The 17,835-nt window shown below is 47.7% G+C and overlaps 1 protein-coding gene across 1 annotated transcript in view; it reads right to left on the bottom strand.

Annotated features, from left to right (window-relative positions):
* GLO1 (glyoxalase I) overlaps nucleotides 1-17,835 on the bottom strand; it is a 158,132-nt gene that overhangs the window by 71,814 nt on the left and 68,483 nt on the right. The gene's annotated exons all lie outside the window — the stretch shown is intronic.

Genomic DNA, 17,835 nt, shown 5'->3' with positions numbered 1-17,835 from the left:
AATTGTAATTTTTTACTTTGAGCAGGTTCCTTGTCTTTGGACTTGACGTGCTCTTCCCTGTGTTCTGACCGTCCTCTTCTTTCCGATTTCTGCGAGGAAGTCTGAAAAGATCGAGAGGGACGTGTATCAATATCTTGATATCTATCAGGCTTTTTCAAATTATCCCTATTTCTAAGGTTGTATCTTTTTTCAGAGGGCTCCCTTTGGGGAGACTTGTGTTCTCGGTTCGGAGATCTTTCTCTCCGCCGAGGAGACCTTCCTCTGGACTGGAATCTTTTTTCTTCGGGAGTGGATTGTTTATTTCCATCCCAGCTCTTTTTTGGAGTGTTTAGATTATTTTTAATAAATATTTTTTCAGGATTTTCAAGTAGTTGGGGTTTTACCGGTTTCCCACCCAAACTATCTCTATCTAGTTCTTCATAGGATTTTTCTAGGATTCTGGCAAGTTCAATTGGTTGGTCTGCTATATCTGTTTCTTTCAACTTTTGGCTGATCGCCACAGATGCTGCTTCTCCTTTTATGTTGGCTAATAATATAGCAGAGATCTGCTTGAAGTCTTTCAGTAATTTCATACCCAGAGTTAAAGCAGGTTCTGGACCGTATTCATTTTGAATCGGTCTTAGTACATCTGGTATTACTGCCAGAGACGGAACACCATGTATTTTTGTGTAAATGGAAGCAAAGACTGTGCCCCAAGTGTCAATCCTCCACATGTGGTGCAACCCCCATTGGAAGGCAGATAGTCAGAATTCTGTGTTTCTCACTAGGGGTAGTATACAGGAAAACTGCCTCTATTTGAGTTATCTTTTGTGCTAGCCAGAATGGAATTTGTTCCCGTTTTGCGGGTGTTTTACCAAGACATGATTGTATGTTCTGTGGTGTAATTTTGTTTGTGTTTCCCTGATGAGGGGTCAGCTGTGGAATGTTTATAGCTGGTTGGACTGTTGCAGTCCGCATTACATATTGGACTAACGGTCTATGAATTTTAATTAGTACTTTTAGCTGGGCTAAAAGTTCCCGGTCTGACATTTTTTCGATGTCTGGATGTGGTGTGTAGCTGGCTAGAACCGGCCACGTTGCTCCTGGTCTACCTAGTGGACCGAGCCTGGTGATGTGATCATTATGTTTTAGGGCGCCTTTAAACCAGAGCGGGTGCTCTTGGTAATTTAGTGGGATTGCAACATCCTCGAAAGGAGTGTATTCATCCGGAGGTTCCTCTATTTTGTAATAGTGGAATTCGTGTGTTACAGCGTTTGCTGCTGGAAAGTTTATCCATGAATAGAATACCTCTGTCTGCTGATATTCGTGTGCCTCTATTACGAATAGGACTGTACCACCTCGTGATGTCAGTCCATTTTCTAGAAGTTTAAGAGTTATAGTTCTTCTTAAATGTGCCGGGATGATAATTGCACCCAGTTCATTTTCATTAAACCCTGTAACATCGAAACCCCGTTGATTTGCATCTACTGCCGCTTCACCGGTTTCGTTGCTGTCGCCGTTAGTTGACATTGTTTTAATGAAAGTTTGCAGAGCAGGTTTCTAAGGAAACAAAGATTAGGTGCACAATATTTTGGAACACTGTATCCTTCAACGTGGACTAAAGCAAAACTCTACATAGGAATCTCTTCCTACTAAGTTCCGGCGGATTTTAGCCTTTCACCCACTCCAGACGTCTATTGGAGTATTTACGAGAAAAAGGGTCTGTGTGAAAAAGCACGACTGAGTTACTATAAACGTCTTGCGTTAGTTTTATCGCCTTACCAAACGTTGGGCGCCATGTAGTGTAGTTCCTATATTCCCAATAGGCTCTGCGCATTGGAATAATATATTCAGCAGTGTAGACGTAGGACTGAGGTCGACTAGGTCTCTACTGACTATATTAGATTTAAGGTTTGCAAGCTAGCTCAGAGGTCACTAGAAACTTTCTCGAATAAACGAGGAGTTTAACCTCCCTGGATAGACAAGAAGGGATTAGCTTCCGACAACCATATAACATGACAACTTTGCTCCCCCAGAATAAGAGTAAATCTCTAGAGTCGTGTGAAAACAATAGACAGCTATTTCACTCAGTCAATTGTGCGTTCTTAGTTTCACCAGAGAATAGAGAGACGGGCGTTTTCAATAAAAGGTATTATTTATTGAGCAGTCTTCCTTCTCATGCAAGAGAAATGAATTGCCACAATTGCAATACTTAATGAAAAGTAAAGTACGTACAGTAAAAGGAGTATTATGAAATAATACTCTAAAAGCATTGATATGGTTTCTTAGCCATAAGATACTTTAAAATTGATAAAATATATACATACATATATACATTGACTAACGTGCTCAACTGGTGCTTCTAAACTACGCCTACCCCGGTGTACCTGATCTAAGCCTAATACGTGGGAAGGAGTAAGTAAGTAGCAGTTTAAGTTAAGTTGGTTTTGCCAAGAATCTGATTCAAGAATTCTTTTTAAGGGTTTAGTCAGCACTGTACCTTGGGAATAGAATGTAGGAGGTCTGGTATCTCTTTCCTCAGGACTTGATATCCCAGCAACCCGCAAGGGTAGGCTGGAAACGCCGGAGCTGGATTTTCTCGGCAGGAGAAAATACAGCGTCTTTCTCAGCGCGTCAAAGAAGAGGGGCAGCGTCTGTGGGCTCTCGCATCAGCTGGGCTCTCGGGCAAGCAGATAGCTGCTCTGCTCCAAAACCACCACCGTGTGTTTGCTTAAGGCAACGTTGGTATATTTATACCTGAAAGGTGCAGAGTTTGACGTAAGGTTTGGACATAAGACGTCAATAAAGATGTCACTAAAGTCACTAAGAACTGGCCGTTCTTACAGTGCTCGCAGGAGTTCTATTACAAATCAAAACAAAGCAAGCGGGGCTTTCCCAGGTTGCTGGATGTTTGGTGTGTCGAAAGAACTCGTTGTGCTTTCTAGGAATCCAAGGAAGTAGCTTTTGCCGTGCCTTGGACTGCAAGGGCTATTTACTTAATATGGATCTGATTCTTATGCCATTATAGGGATATTATTGATTATAGCCGTACAAGGACATAAAATAGCAATATTGATTCAGGTTCCTAGATAAAAACACAATACCCTGAGGCGTCGTAGCGCTGTAGACCGCTGGGGAACCCGTCCTGGCTATCCCTGTGAGATGGTCCCTACTGGGTATCTCCAAGGTGAAACCAGGCATCCCCGGCGAATGTGGGGGGCCGTTGTGGAGATGAGGCAAGCTAATGCCCAGAGTTGCCGAGTGTGATCCCTGGTTAGAGTTGGCACCGAGGTGAGAATCAAGTCTAACGAAGGCTTTACATCAAGTACCACGGGACAGAGAGCTTGTTAGAAAATCCATGAAAATGTACAGAGGTGCGATTAATAGGCGAAAATCAGAATTAAGGGCAAAGGCCTGGGAAGATCTGGGGATAGCGGCAGAACTGAGGGATAGTAGGCTCTTTTGGGAGGTAATAAACCAACCATTTTTAAAGAGTGAAGAAAAGGGCAATATGATAGTGCATATACCGGGGGACACCTGGGTAACACATTATGGCAAAATTTTTAACCCAAATGAGGTGTTGCTAACTTCTGATGAGGAGGTTGGAGACTTTAATTTGGAGTCAGCCAAAACACTTAGCCTTTCAATCACTCTCTCAGAGATAGAGATTGCCTTGAGGAAGGGCACTCCATTAAAGGCCCCAGGGCCAGACGCAGTACCTTTAGATTTCTTTAAACATAATTTGGAGGTGTGGGCACCACTCTTATTAAATGTTTTTAGAGCAATTGTGGTGGGGCGTATCCCAACCTCCTGGCAAGAGGTGGTAGTGGTACCGATTTTTAAAAAGGGCGACAAGGGTGACCCGTGCTGCTACAGGCCGATATCTTTAATAGATGGGTCCTGCAAATTGATGGGCAGTGTGATATTGGCACGCCTCGAAACAGGGGCGGAATCTGCAGGTATTATCGTGGATTCCCAGTATGGGTTTAGGAGAGGTAAGGGAACCACTGAGCAGTGTCTCAATTTGGCATTAATAATGGGTAAGTACATGAGGGCCAAGTATAGTTGTATCCACTTGGCCTTCATGGACTTATCTAGTGCCTTTGACACTGTATGTAGGGGTAAGTTGTGGCAAATGATGGAGACCATGGGGTTTGAAGAACCGCTGGTCATCCTGCTTCGTAGACTCCATGCTGCCACATCAGTGAGAGTTAGATTTGGCGTAGGTGGTGAAAAGACAAAGTCTATCCCATCTACCGAAGGTGTTCGCCAGGGATGCATCTTGGCCCCTTTTTTATTCCTGGTATACACTAATGGTCTAGAAAGCTTTTTGTTGGATAGTGGTGTCAATTTCCCCCAGGCTAATGGCAAACGGATACCGATGTTGTCATATGCAGACGACACGGACTTAATGACCCTCACCGCCAATGGCATGCAGACTTGTCTAAATGCCTTTGAAGTCTTTATGGAAGGTTTAGACCTCCGGGTCAATTTCGCTAAGTCTTTTGCTATGGCCTGCGGTCCAAAAGGGGTAAAATCTCGCAGGTACATGGTGAAGGACTCAATTATTGCAAAAGTTGACCATTTTAACTACCTGGGTAATCTATTTAACAAAAAGCTGAATTGGGACCCCTTAATCTCAGCTTGTGTACAAAAGGCTACACAATCGATTGAGGCCCTCTTCCGCTTTTCTAGTAAATTGGGTCAAAGGCCGATTGTAGAATTATTAACTCTATATAAAGCTAAATGCCTTTCTGTCGCAACATTTGGGGCAGGAGTGTGGGGGACCCAAAATTGTGACAAGATACAAGTCATGGAAAATAAATTCATAAATCGTCTATCTGTCCCATCTGGTACCTCAAATAGCTTTTGCCACAGGGAGGTGGGTATTGAGTTTGTGAGCGACATTATTCATGTGTCTCCCTTGTTGTTATGGTCTAAAGTTTGGCGATCTGAAGAACTGAAATTGGCAAAGGAAATCCTGCAAGACTGCCTCAAACATGACCACTCTATGGAGATCCCATGGCTACTATAAGTTAGGGACACTTTTTACAAGATTGGGTTGGGGCATATGTTTCAAAATCCTGACATGGGTGGTAAGGATTCCAAGTTGAAAATTAAAAATGCCTATTATACCAGTTTAGGTATCTTCAGAAATAGTGAGCGGGCACTATATAAGAGGGGTAAGCTGCAGCAGCAGTTTTACCTATCAAATATCATGCACACTCAATGGCGTTTTTATTAAGCCTGGGCGTAGTTCGCGTAGCCGCACTCCGCGAGCTACGCGAAGATGTACTTGCACTCCGCGAACTACGCATAGCTCCGCGAGCATGCGTAGTAGCTTGCTTGACCCGTTTGCAAGCCATTTTTCATCTTCGGGAGCGTCGTGGAACTCTGGAACCTGCTCGACACCACATTTCCAGACGTCGCCTTCCTCACGGAAACATGGATGAATGCCTCCTCAGCGCCCGACATCGCCGTCGCCATCCCGGACGGATACAAGATCACCCGGAGAGACCGCGTCAACGAGACAGGAGGAGGCATCGCCATTGTCCACAAGAACACCATCCGCATCACGACCAACTCAGACGACACCCTCACAGCCGCATAACATCTTCACTTCCAGATACACACCCCAAGACCACACTCAGAGGCACCCTCATCTACAGACCCCCAGGACCTCGCACACAATTCAGCGAAGACATCGCAGACTATATCAGCCCACTCGCCCTCACCTCCGCTGACTACATCCTCCTAGGGGACCTCAACTTCCAACTGGAGAACGACAACACCACCACCACCCTGCTGGACAACCTCGCCAACCTCGGACTCATGCAACTGGTGAACACCCCCACCAACACGCCGGACACACGCTTGACCAAGTCTTCTCCTCCAGCAAGTACATCTCCTTCAGCCACTCTACCGGACTCCACTGGACAGACCACAGCTGCGTCCACTTCAGCTTCAGAAAGACCACGACTCACCACCACCCGCAACAGGTTCCCCGCAGGAACTGGAACAAGATCACCACCGACCAGCTCACCACTTCACTGAGCCAGAACCCGCCCGCCAGCTCAACGTACCCCAACCAAGCAGCCAACAACCTCACACAGTGGATCACCAATTGCGCTCGCCCAACCAGCCTCGATCACTCGCAGTCCGGCTTCCGCGCCAACCACAGCACCAAGACCGCCCTCATCGCAGCCACTGACGACATCCGAGCCCTGCTCGACAACTGGGAAACAGCGGCCCTCATCCTCCTGGACCTCTCCGCAGCATTCGATACGGTCTGCCACCGCACCCTAGTGCAGCGCCTCAGCAACATCGGAATCCAAGAGAAGGCACTGGAGTGGATCATCTCGTTCCTCACCGGAAGAACACAGAGAGTCCGCCTCCCCCGTACAGATCCAAGGCCACCGAAGTCATATGCGGCGTACCACAAGGATCATCACTCAGCCCCACCCTCTTCAACGTCTACATGAGCCCCCTCGCAGCCATCGTACGCCAACACAACCTCAACATCATCTCCTACGCCGACGACACCCAGCTGATCCTCTCCCTCACCAACGACCCAGGAACCGCCAGAACCAACCTACACGAAGGGATGAAAGACGTAGTCGAGTGGATGAGGAACAGCTGCCTGAAACTGAACTCAGACAAGACGGAAGTCCTCATCCTTGGATCATCACCCTCCGCCTGGGATGACTCCTGGTGGCCCCCTGCCCTAGGCAGCGCACCCAAACCAACGGACCACGCACGCAACCTGGGCTTCATCCTGGACTCCTCCCTCTCGATGACCAGACAAGTCAACGCCGTCTCATCATCATGCTTCAACATCCTACGCATGCTCCGAAAGATCTTCCCATGGCTCGCCACCGAAACCAGGAAGACGGTCACACAGGCACTAGTCACCAGCCGACTGGACTACGGAAACACCCTCTATACCGGAACCACAGCCAAACTCCAGAAAAGACTCTAACACATCCAGAACGCCTCCGCACGACTCATCTTGGACATCCCCCGACACAGCCACATCTCCGGACACCTGAGAGACCTTCACTGGCTCCCCGTCAGCAAGAGAATCACGTTCCAACTCCTCACCCACGCACACAAGGCCCTCCACGACCTGGGCCCCAGGTACCTCAACAACCGCCTGACCTTCTACACTCCCACCCGCCAGCTACGATCGACCAGCCACGCCCTCGCTGCCGTGCCACGCATCCGAAGATCCACCATGGGAGGAAGATCCTTCTCCTACCTGGCAGCCAAGACTTGGAACTCCCTCCCCATCCACCTCCGCCAGACCCAAGACCACCTCTGCTTCAGGAAGCAACTCAAGACATGGCTGTTCGAGCAGTAGCGGACCCCCCTCCCCCAAGTGCCTTGAGACCCTCTGGGTGAGTAGCGCGCTATACAAATATCCTGATTGATTGATTGATTGATTGCCTGCATGCTCGGGATGTGTAGCGCGCAAAGTTACCCATGAGGTTTGTCCCGCCCGCTCGCGTCCCCTTATTTCCGGTCACTACTAACGTGTTCGCGAGTTATTCTGTGCCAGATTGCAGTTTCTGCGTGTTCGGCAACTCGATCTTACCGACAAGCATCCCCGCGCACGCGAAAATGCTATTGAGCGCGCGAGAACTACGCTACGCAGCAGTTTGCGGAGTATTCGACAACTTCGCGTTCTCCGCGGAGCGCGGAGTTGCCGAAACTCCGCAAACTCCGCGAACGGAGCGTAGTTCTTCGCCCAGGGTTAGTTTTTATTTGACAAGGTTTCGTCTCAGCTCACTGCATTTTCTTTTTGCTTTTCCAAAACAAGGGGGGTGGTGTGAGAGGCTACCCCCTTGTCCCTGTAATGATAGGGTTTCACAAAGTACTCTGCATTCTTTTCTGTGCTTTATATAAGGACCCAAGAAACCAGTTTATTAAGCCTGTTTTGTTAACCTTTGGATCCCGTTATTATAAAGAAGGCTATGAGCATTTATTGACCTTGTCAACTCCAGTGATATGTAGTGCTGTACTTAGTTTCATTAGAGTGGCCCTCGTTATCAGAAATCGATACTGAACACTATTATGAGTGGTAATCCTTTGTAAAAGACCACTATGTGGATCTGTTATTGAAATGCATATGCACTTTATGGAATGTGTATATATCGGACCTGTTTGCTTCAAATGTATTGTAGTCCCAATATGTAACATGTACTGTGGATCTTAAGATAACTTCATGTTTTAATATTTTATTGATCTTTTAAATTTGTGTATAATTTTATGATTCTATTCATGAATCGAAATAAAGTTATTTGAATCGAATCGTATACCTTTGCCAACTAGAGATCCCCATCTCTAACAACGACCCTTCCTAATACTGAATCACAAACCTATTTTGAGATTTGGGAAGAGGTTATCAAATCCCAAAACAGGGCTTTGTACATAAAAAAAACTCGTTTTTACGGTCTCAAACGTCCTGATTCTGCGAATAGGGCAGTTTGCAACCTAAAAAAACCTACATACATCTGGTCCCAAGTGACCAAGCAAAACGGCCAGCCATAGAACATGTGGAGGGGACTCGGAAGCAGCAGCTGACGGATGAGGCTAGGGCACAGTGAATGGCATCTTAAAGGTGAATATATAAAAGTGACATAGCCAGCAGGATCCTCCATTATCCTAGAGGAGGGAGGATGCAAGCAAACATGTCGAAGGGACCAATAACGGACCTGCGCGTTTTGAAAAACCCAACTACAAGGTACATTCCCGCCTCCAATAACCTGAAGAGACTTATGGCCCGTGATAAAATTTGCCAGAGTGTGACTGTGAAGCTGAATATTCCTTCAGCTGGTTTCAGAGGTGAGGGAGAGTTCTGCTGGGTCCTGACGAATCATACTTTTTTTGCCTCACTTTTCATTGACAACCACTGCCACACGGACTCTCACATGCTGCATTACTCATTATTAGGTAGAAATGCCAACAAACACATTGAACTGATTCACAAACTTCACTTTGTAGTATTTTTTTTTAGTACTACAGTAGATCTACAAGAACTGAAACAAAGTGCTATTCACAAACCGTACTTTTGTAGTAAGTCCCTGCAGTATGTCCCTCCATTATTTTCTATGTGTAGTTCTGGAATCACGACAAACGAGTGAGTTACTACAAGAGTGCAGATTGTAAAAACTGAAAAGTAGTAAATCTACTCAAAAGTTTGAACTCACTCAAAAGCGTAAGTGAGCTTTGTGAATTAGACTCAAAAGGTTTACTGAAAGAAAAAAAAAAACACACATCACTTGCAACTAAATATCCTAATACTTTCCAGGGGTAACTGCCGAACCCCTCTGTAACAACCATTTTAGTGAGGTCCGTGCAGGTGATGCTGCCGTTTTCCAAGTGTAATACCACTCGGTCTACTCTGCAGGAGCGGCTTTCTTGCAAAGGATGTATTGTGTATGATGTTGCCTTCAAAGAAGATAAAATCCCCATTGCAGAGTGAGTTTGCAGTATCTGCTGGCTCTCATGACATGCCTAAGGGGAGACTGTATCCAGAGACGTGTGACCCGGTATCTGAACCCAATCAGCTGTCCACGTCTGAACACGACTCGTTGCTAGGCACATAGGATTCGAATCGTTACAGTCTTGGACAGTAAAGCTTCACTGTCCGCAAGCCTGTGTCAACTTGCTCTACTACACCTGAAAACTAGGATATTAGTAAGCAAAAGAAGAGTTTGTTGCATTATAAAATACAACTTCCCGTGCCTGCCTAGCCTCAGGTTTATGAGGCTGGTTTTGCAACACAGGGCTGCCAAATATTCCAATTAGAAAGACACACCCAGTAGCAACAACATTTCCCAAGGGTGACACCTCAAGCCCTGGAAATAGGTCAGCGCTGGAAGAAGGCACCCTGGTTCAACCGGGCCCGCTTAGCTTCTTATGACCGGCAGAATAAGCTTGGATTTGCAAAATAGCATTCAAGACAAAAATTGCTAAAAACTTAAGGAAGAGTGGGAAAAATACTAAGAAATCTTTCATTTAAAATTAGAATTATTGCTTACGGAGAAAACAATCAGACAGCAAAATGCATTCGGACAAGTACACGGCTGCACCCACTGTGTTGGACAATGCAAGCAATGACTGTCACTGCTGGCTAGAAGGAATGTCAAACACATCAAAAGAACCCTCCTGCCTAGGGTATTCACAGAGGAATATTACCTTCTTCATACTTTGTGACGATAACCTCCCTTTACATGCTGGGAATACCAATTTATCTCACCCCCACTGCCCATCAAGGTCATATTACATTGTTCAGCGGCAGACTTCACTACAGGCAACAACTTTGAGATCCATCTCCGGTGGCCTTGAGGATTCCATCTGGAACAGCTCTGCAAGGTTTAAAAGCGCCATCACCAGAGGTTCACTGAGCCGTAGTTGCTACCTACCCTACTAAGCATGTAATTGAACCACAATCTAAGGTGGCCTTGAAGATCCTATGTTCTATCCTGAACAGCTCTTCAATGTTTAGAGGCACCAAAAGCATGCCTCAGCAGAGGTTCATAGAGCCTTAGTTGCTAGCTACCAGACCAAGCAGGTCTTTGAATCACATGCATCTCCCCAAACATCTCCCATCATACAGGAATTTGAACACTTAGCTCCCTGCAGGTGCAATTCTTTCTGTCTGACATAGGAAGTCTGCAGTTTCAGGGCCTGCGCTAACTTTACTGTGACACCTGGTGTAAACACCGTACTCAAAAGAAGGGGATAACGGGGCTATTTCCACTCACAAGGAGTGGGAGGTCCAGCACGAACAGGTGCCCCTGTTCATATGTCAAGCAAGGTGTGTTGTGCTGTTCCTCAGGTGGGAAGAGTTAAAAGGGTCAGACAAAAGCTAGAAACAACCGAGTCTCAGAAATCTACAGATGGGCATCCATTAGTTGGATTTTAATGCCCTCACACACCCTTTCAGGTGTCATGCTAATGCCCTCACACACCCTTTCAGGTGTCATGCTTCATCATATGGGCTGCTCCTCGTTGGGTCAGCGGTGCAATACCAAACGGGCTCACCTCAGAGAGGGGCACTTTATCGGAGATCTTTTATCCAACAGCCGTATGGTGAAGTGCCGGTGTGGGGCCAGAAGGGTGTAGATGTGATAGTGGGTTAAAAATAGGGCTGCGAGTACCTGTACTAGATCATTTTTATTCTGGTGGTCTCCTGCCCTAGTTAAAAACAGTGAAACCGGCACTCATTGGAGTGTAATGTCTCCTTTTTGTGTGTCAGTTAGTGAAAATATCGGTCAACATGTTTCTCGCGTTAGTGTCAATCAACTCGTGATTCTTCAGGACCATGAAATCAGAAACTATCTACACTATAAAAAGGTTTAGCAAAAGCACAGTAGAAAAAATGGCTCAGAGTTTCAGGAAGATGAAAACCTGGGGCTCCCTCTAGACCCATACTTGCAAGAGTCTTCAACTCCCGGGACAGAGATATCATCCTACAAACAGCTTGCAGTGCCCCACCAACCAAGTAGGAAAACTGCCCTATAACATTCTTCCACAATTTCACGATTAGAGTGAAAAGACGAAGCTTCTTGGAAGTTAATAAAGTGCTCAGAGAAAAGGACAAATAGGCAATGTTATTTCCAGCTAAATTAAGAGTGGAGGCAGAAGGCAAAACATGTTTTTTTCAACACCTAAAAAGGCTTGGGAATGGCTTCAAGTGGGAAACCATAACAAGGGCGGACTTCTGAAGCAGAAATGGAACTGGCACAAACAACCCCATACCACTCTAAAAGATTCAGACCCAGTGGATGGTGTAACAGAAAAGACAAACTGAACACTGAGAATCTTGAAGCGAGAAAGGGCCGATCTGACAGTATATTGACACCCTGCTAACAGTGCATAATCTGCACTGGCATGAACTAAAACGTAGCACGAGTAACATGCATCCATAATACGCCAAACTATTAAGCAAGCTGAGGCAGGTAATGAGAAACATGTAAGCAATACAAGTGGAAGGGTGGCTCAGGGGGACTGCTAGTGCTAAATGTTGCTACAACTGTTTAAAAGTTATACATAGGGATGGGGGAGGGATCAGTGCGGCTACAGGGGGAGGGCGACAAGCACTCTTCAATATTGGGGAGGTGGGTAATTCATAGTCTGTCATGCAGGGGGGATTTGTTGGGGTGGGAAAGGGAAACTTAAGTATGGTTGGGTTTCAGCCCACAGTCCAACGACAATGGAAGAAAAGAACTTACAGACACTCACACATCTCACTGCACATAGGCTAACAATGAAGACTTCACACCAGGCAATCACCCAAGTCACCAAGGATGATAGCAGATGCGTCACACGCCTCTATAACGCTAGACCACAAAAAGAGGGGAGAATGAATATAGGAGAAACGTACACAAACCATGTTGACCAGGATGGTTGGGAATACACTTAAGATTCTCACATGAACTAGGAGATGAGCTTAAAAGAAGGATAGTATTGCAATTTCTCAAACGCCAAACATAGTACTACTGAAAAACTTCCTTGACCCTGATTTCACGTGGGTCACCCCCCCCCACGCCACACAGCACCACCTATGTGTCCCTCTGCTCTGACACCGCCGTAGGCTCAGGCCCTCTGCTTGAGTTGTTTGCTACTGTTATTGTCATTTGTTGATTTCTATTGTTTCTGTTTTGTGCCCTTTCTCTCCATGCCCAGTATTTTCCGTCCGTTTTTCCCGCCGCTGCGTCCCTGCCCTCCTGCTTGCCCATTCGTCCTCCCGCTCCCGCCTCCCAGATGCTCCTCCCTCCCACCTCCCTTTATAATGGCGGCTTAGCCGCTGGCACGCCTAAGGCAAACCAGTCTGCGCCTGGACTGCGCCCCGCGCCAGACCCCCTGGCCCCCGCGATCTCCGCAACACCAGACGCCGCTACGACGCCAGCAGCCTCCACGTACTCAACGCCAGCTGATCCCACACCTGCTTCCAGGAAAGTCCGAAGCGGACCCATGGACCCTTCTCCTGCGGGAACTGCCACTACACCAGCTTCCAAACCGCCATCACGCCCACCGGGGCAGGTCACCACAGCCTCCGATGCCTTCTACTCAACACCCGCTCCACCCGCAAACACACCATCGAACTCTGGGACCTACTCGACTCCACCTCCCCAGACGTCACCTTCCTGACGGAGACCTGGTTGAACCCCTCCTCTGCAACAGACAATGCCTTAGCCATCCCCGACGACAAGGTCACCCGCAGGGATCGCACCAACGGAACAGGAGGAGGAATCACCATCGTCCACAGAAACACCCTCAGAATCTCAATCAATGACACGCTTATCACTGCCGAACACCTGCACTTCCAGATCCACACCGACCCCAACACCACCCTCAGAGGAACCCTCATCTACAGACCACCCAGCCCCCAGCCACAGTTCAGCGACTCATCGCCGACTTAGTCAGTGCGCACGCCCTTGCGTCCACGGACTACATCCTCCTCGGCGACCTAAACTTCCACCTCGAGAACACCAACGACAGCAACTCCACCAGGATGCTCGACAACCATGCCAACCTCGGACTCAAACAGCTCGACACGACTCCCACCCACTCTGCCGGGCACACGCTTGACCCCATCTTCTCAGCCAGCAACCACGTCATCTTCAGCCACACCACCAAACTTCGCTGGACCAACCACTGTTGCGTCCACTTCACCTTCGAGAAGCCGACAACACATCACCGCACACAACGGGCACCCCACACAGCTGGAGCAAAGTCACCGAAGACCAGCTAGTCACCACCCTCGCCCGAAACCCACCAACAGACACTACGGACACCGACTTCACCGCCCTCAACCTCAGGCAATGGATCAACGACTGCGCCAACACTCGCGCCCCGATCAAGAAACCCTCTAACAGACACCCTGACAGAAAAGCCATCTGGTTCACCGCCAACCTCCAGGCATCCAAGCAGGCCTGCCGTAGGCTCGAGAAGTGGTACCACAAACAGACACCAGACAGCAACACAGCCTACAAGAACGCCATCCACAGACACCACCAACTCATCCGTACCACCAAAAGGACCTTCTTCAAAGAGCGCATTGACAACAATGCACACAACAGCAAAGAGCTCTTCAACATCATGAAGGAACTCTCCAACCCCAGCTCCAACTCCAACGCCATCCCACCATCACAGGACCTCTGCGACTCCCTAGCCACCTTCTTCCACCGCAAGATCACAGACATCCACAACAGCTTCAGCAACCCGGCCTCCCCGACTGACACAGACACTTCAGTGCCTACACCCCAGCCACATCATCAACATCGACCTCCTGCTTTCCTGGACTCACGTCAACGACAAAGACACCCTGAAAACCATGAACACCATCCACTCAGGTTCATCTTCAGACCCCTGCCCGCACCACATCTTCAGCAAAGCAAGCTCCACCATCGCACCCCATCTCCGCAAAGTCATCAACAGCTCCTTTGAGACTGCCACTTTCCCGGAGACCTGGAAGCACGCCGAGATCAACATCCTACTCAAGAAACCCAAAGCTGACCCCAAGGACCTCAATAACTTCCAGTTCATCTCCCGCCTCCCTTTCCTGGCAAAAGTAATCGGGAAGATAGTCAACTGACCTCCTTCCTTGAAAAGAACAACATCCTGGACCCGTCCCAATCCGGCTTCCGTAGCAACCACAGCACCGAAACAGCCCTCATCGCCGCAACCGACGACATCAGGGGCATGATGGACAACGGAGAAACCGCAGCCCTCATCTTCCTGGACCTCTCGGCCGCCTTCGACACCGTCTGCCACCACACCCTCCGCACACGCCTCCACAACGCAGGGATCCACAACAAAGCAGTAGACTGGACCACCTCCTTCCTCATTTGCAAAACCCAGAGTGTCCGCCTCCCCCTTTCCGCTCTAAAGACACCAAGATAATCTGCGGCGTACCCCAAGGATCGTCCCTCAGCCCAACACTCTCCAACATCTACATGGCACCGCTCACCAACATCGCCAGATCGCAAAACCTCAACATCATCTCATACACAGACGACACCCAGCTGATTCTCTCCCTCCCCAAGGCCCTCACCACCGCCAAATCCAACCTTCACCAAGGAATGAAGGCCATCGCCAAATGGATGACGATCGCCTGCCTGAAACTGAACCCTGACAAGACGGAGGTCCTCATCATCGGATCCAGCCCCTCCGCCTGGGACGACTCATGGTGACCAGCCGCTCTGGGAGCTGCACCGACACCCACTAACCACGCACGCAACCTGGGAGTCACCCTGGACTCTGCACTATCAATGACTGAGCAAGTAAACGCCGTCTCCTCCTCCTGCTTCTACACCTTCCGCATGCTCCGCAAGATCTACAGATGGATCCCCACCGGTACCAGAAGGACAGTCACACAGGCCCTTGTCACCAGCAGACTGGACTACAGCAACGATCTCTACACAGGAACATCAGCCAAACTCCAGAAACGACTACAACACGTAAAGAATGCCTCTGCACACCTCATCCTCGACATCCCCCGCCACAGCCACATCACAGGCCACCTGAAAGATCTTCACTGGCTCCCCATCAACAAGAGGATCGCCTTCAAGCTCCTCACCCACAAAGCTCTCCACAACACCGGACCAGCTTACCTCAACAAGCGACTCACCTTAATACAAAAGAGCAAAGGTGCACCACATAAGTCTAAAGATCTAATATCAACAGTCACAGACGTCAGTTTCTTATAGTTGTGATTTTCTTTATTCCAAACAGGACAGGTGTACAATCAAAACACGATTGCTTGCAGCCGACGAGTTTCGTCCTTACAGGACTTCTTCAGGGCAAGGTTCTTAGAGAGTATGCATCTACGACGAAGGATTTTCTTAAAGCCGATGCGTATCCAAACGGTCTTTAGATGAAATATATTAGTAAGCCAATGGGTCATATATGTCTGCAGTATTGGAATCACTATATATACTCAATGTATTTCGAATTCTGCAGGTGTTCCTTACTAAGTCAGGTGTGATTCTGGAAGTATTGGAGGAGGGTGAGCTGAAGGCGAGAATATCCCGTCAGGGTAGACTCTTAATAAAGAGTATCAGGTCTAACATCCTCCTCCCTGATGCCTCCTCGTGTAGTGGTTCGACTTCCTTCCTGGACCCGGGTCCAGGAAGGAAGTCGAACCACTACACGAGGAGGCATCAGAACCTTGCCCTGAAGAAGTCCTGTAAGGACGAAACGCGTCGGCTGCAAGCAATCGTGTTTTGATTGTACACCTGTCCTGTTTGGAATAAAGAAAATCACAACTATAAGAAACTGACGTCTGTGACTGTTGATATTAGATCTTTAGACTTATGTGGTGCACCTTTGCTCTTTTGTATTAATTCATCAAGTTCTTGACTGAACCTACACTGTGACAGTGGGTGTTAACCAGTGTGCACACATCTGGCCCACACAAAACTCTATAGGGCCTGTTATTTTAAAATATATATATATATATATATATATATATATATATATATATATATATATATATATATATATATATATTTTGGAGGAATTTGAGTTAGGTGCTGTAATCAGGAAGTTTCCACTGTCTCTCCATTTGCTGAAAAAAAGCGACTCACCTTCTACACCCGAACCGACAGCTTCGCTCCGCTCACCTCGCCCTCGCCACCGTCCCCCGCATCCGTCAAGCGACAACCGGCGGCAGATCGTTCTCCCACCTCGCCGCAAAAACCTGGAACACCCTCCCCATCCGCCTACGACAGACCCAGGACCTGCTGGCCTTCAGGAGACTCCTCAAGACCTGGCTGTTCGAGCAGAAGCAGCACCCCCCCCCCCAACCCCTTTCCCCCCCAGAGCCTTGAGACCCTCACGGGTGAGTTGTGCGCTCTACAAATTTACTGATTGATTGATTGACTTGGTGGGGAACACATGCAAGGAAGGCCATGAATTGATGGAGATATACATTGTTAACACACTCTGGGTTTACTTCGGGCTCCAGGGGAACAGGCATACTAATCCACAAAAATCATGCACTTATAATACAGAGGTCGTGGGCCGAACCACTCAGATTTGAGGTAATTGAGGCAACATGTAAAGGAAAACATGTCAACCTAATATCGGCCTATGTCCCTGCAGCGCTTCATAAATCAGCCCTCACAGAGCTAAGTAAGCTAATCCTGGGATTGCCACTTGGTACCCTAGTGCTGGAAGGAGATCTAACCTCGACACTGAATGGTCAAATGGATAGGAGGTCACATCAAGCCCACACCTGTGATTGCACACTCTTGTATCACTTCTTTGGCGCAGTGGGCCTGACTGATGTATGGCGTCACCTAAATCCCCAAAGGTTACAAAACACATTCCACTCTGGAGCCCATGACAGTTTGTCCCGTATAGATTGTACACTGACACGAACAACTGAAATCAGTAACTTCAAAGAAGCCAGATGTATCTCTGATCATTCCCAGGTATGGGCTACTCTCACTTCTGACCTACACTGCAAACGGACAAATATAACATTAAATTCATGCCTCCCCAAAATCCCAAACATCAAGGAAAAGCTAATACACTACACAGATAACTACTTCAAAGACAATGCAGGTTCGATTGAAACGAGCAAACACTCTGTAAAGCCTTCAAAATGGTGATAAAGGGTCAAGCACTCTCACTTGTGGAGCGGCAAAATAAAGAGCGGAGAGAAAGAATAGAACTGCTAGAAAAAAGAAATACGAATACGAAAGGGAGAGAAGAGTAAGTTAGGCCCCAAACGGGTTGAATAAACATCCTAGACATTAAAAAACGTTAATATAATGCACAAGCGACGGAGACCGCCAATGCTATCCACAAAGCAGTGCAGGACAAAATATATGAAACAGA

Source organism: Lissotriton vulgaris, chromosome 6, assembly GCF_964263255.1.
Source record: "Lissotriton vulgaris chromosome 6, aLisVul1.2, whole genome shotgun sequence".
NCBI lineage: Eukaryota > Metazoa > Chordata > Amphibia > Caudata > Salamandridae > Lissotriton > Lissotriton vulgaris.
Note: the sequence above shows the minus strand (reverse complement) of the source record. Positions and strands in the feature narration are given on the sequence as shown.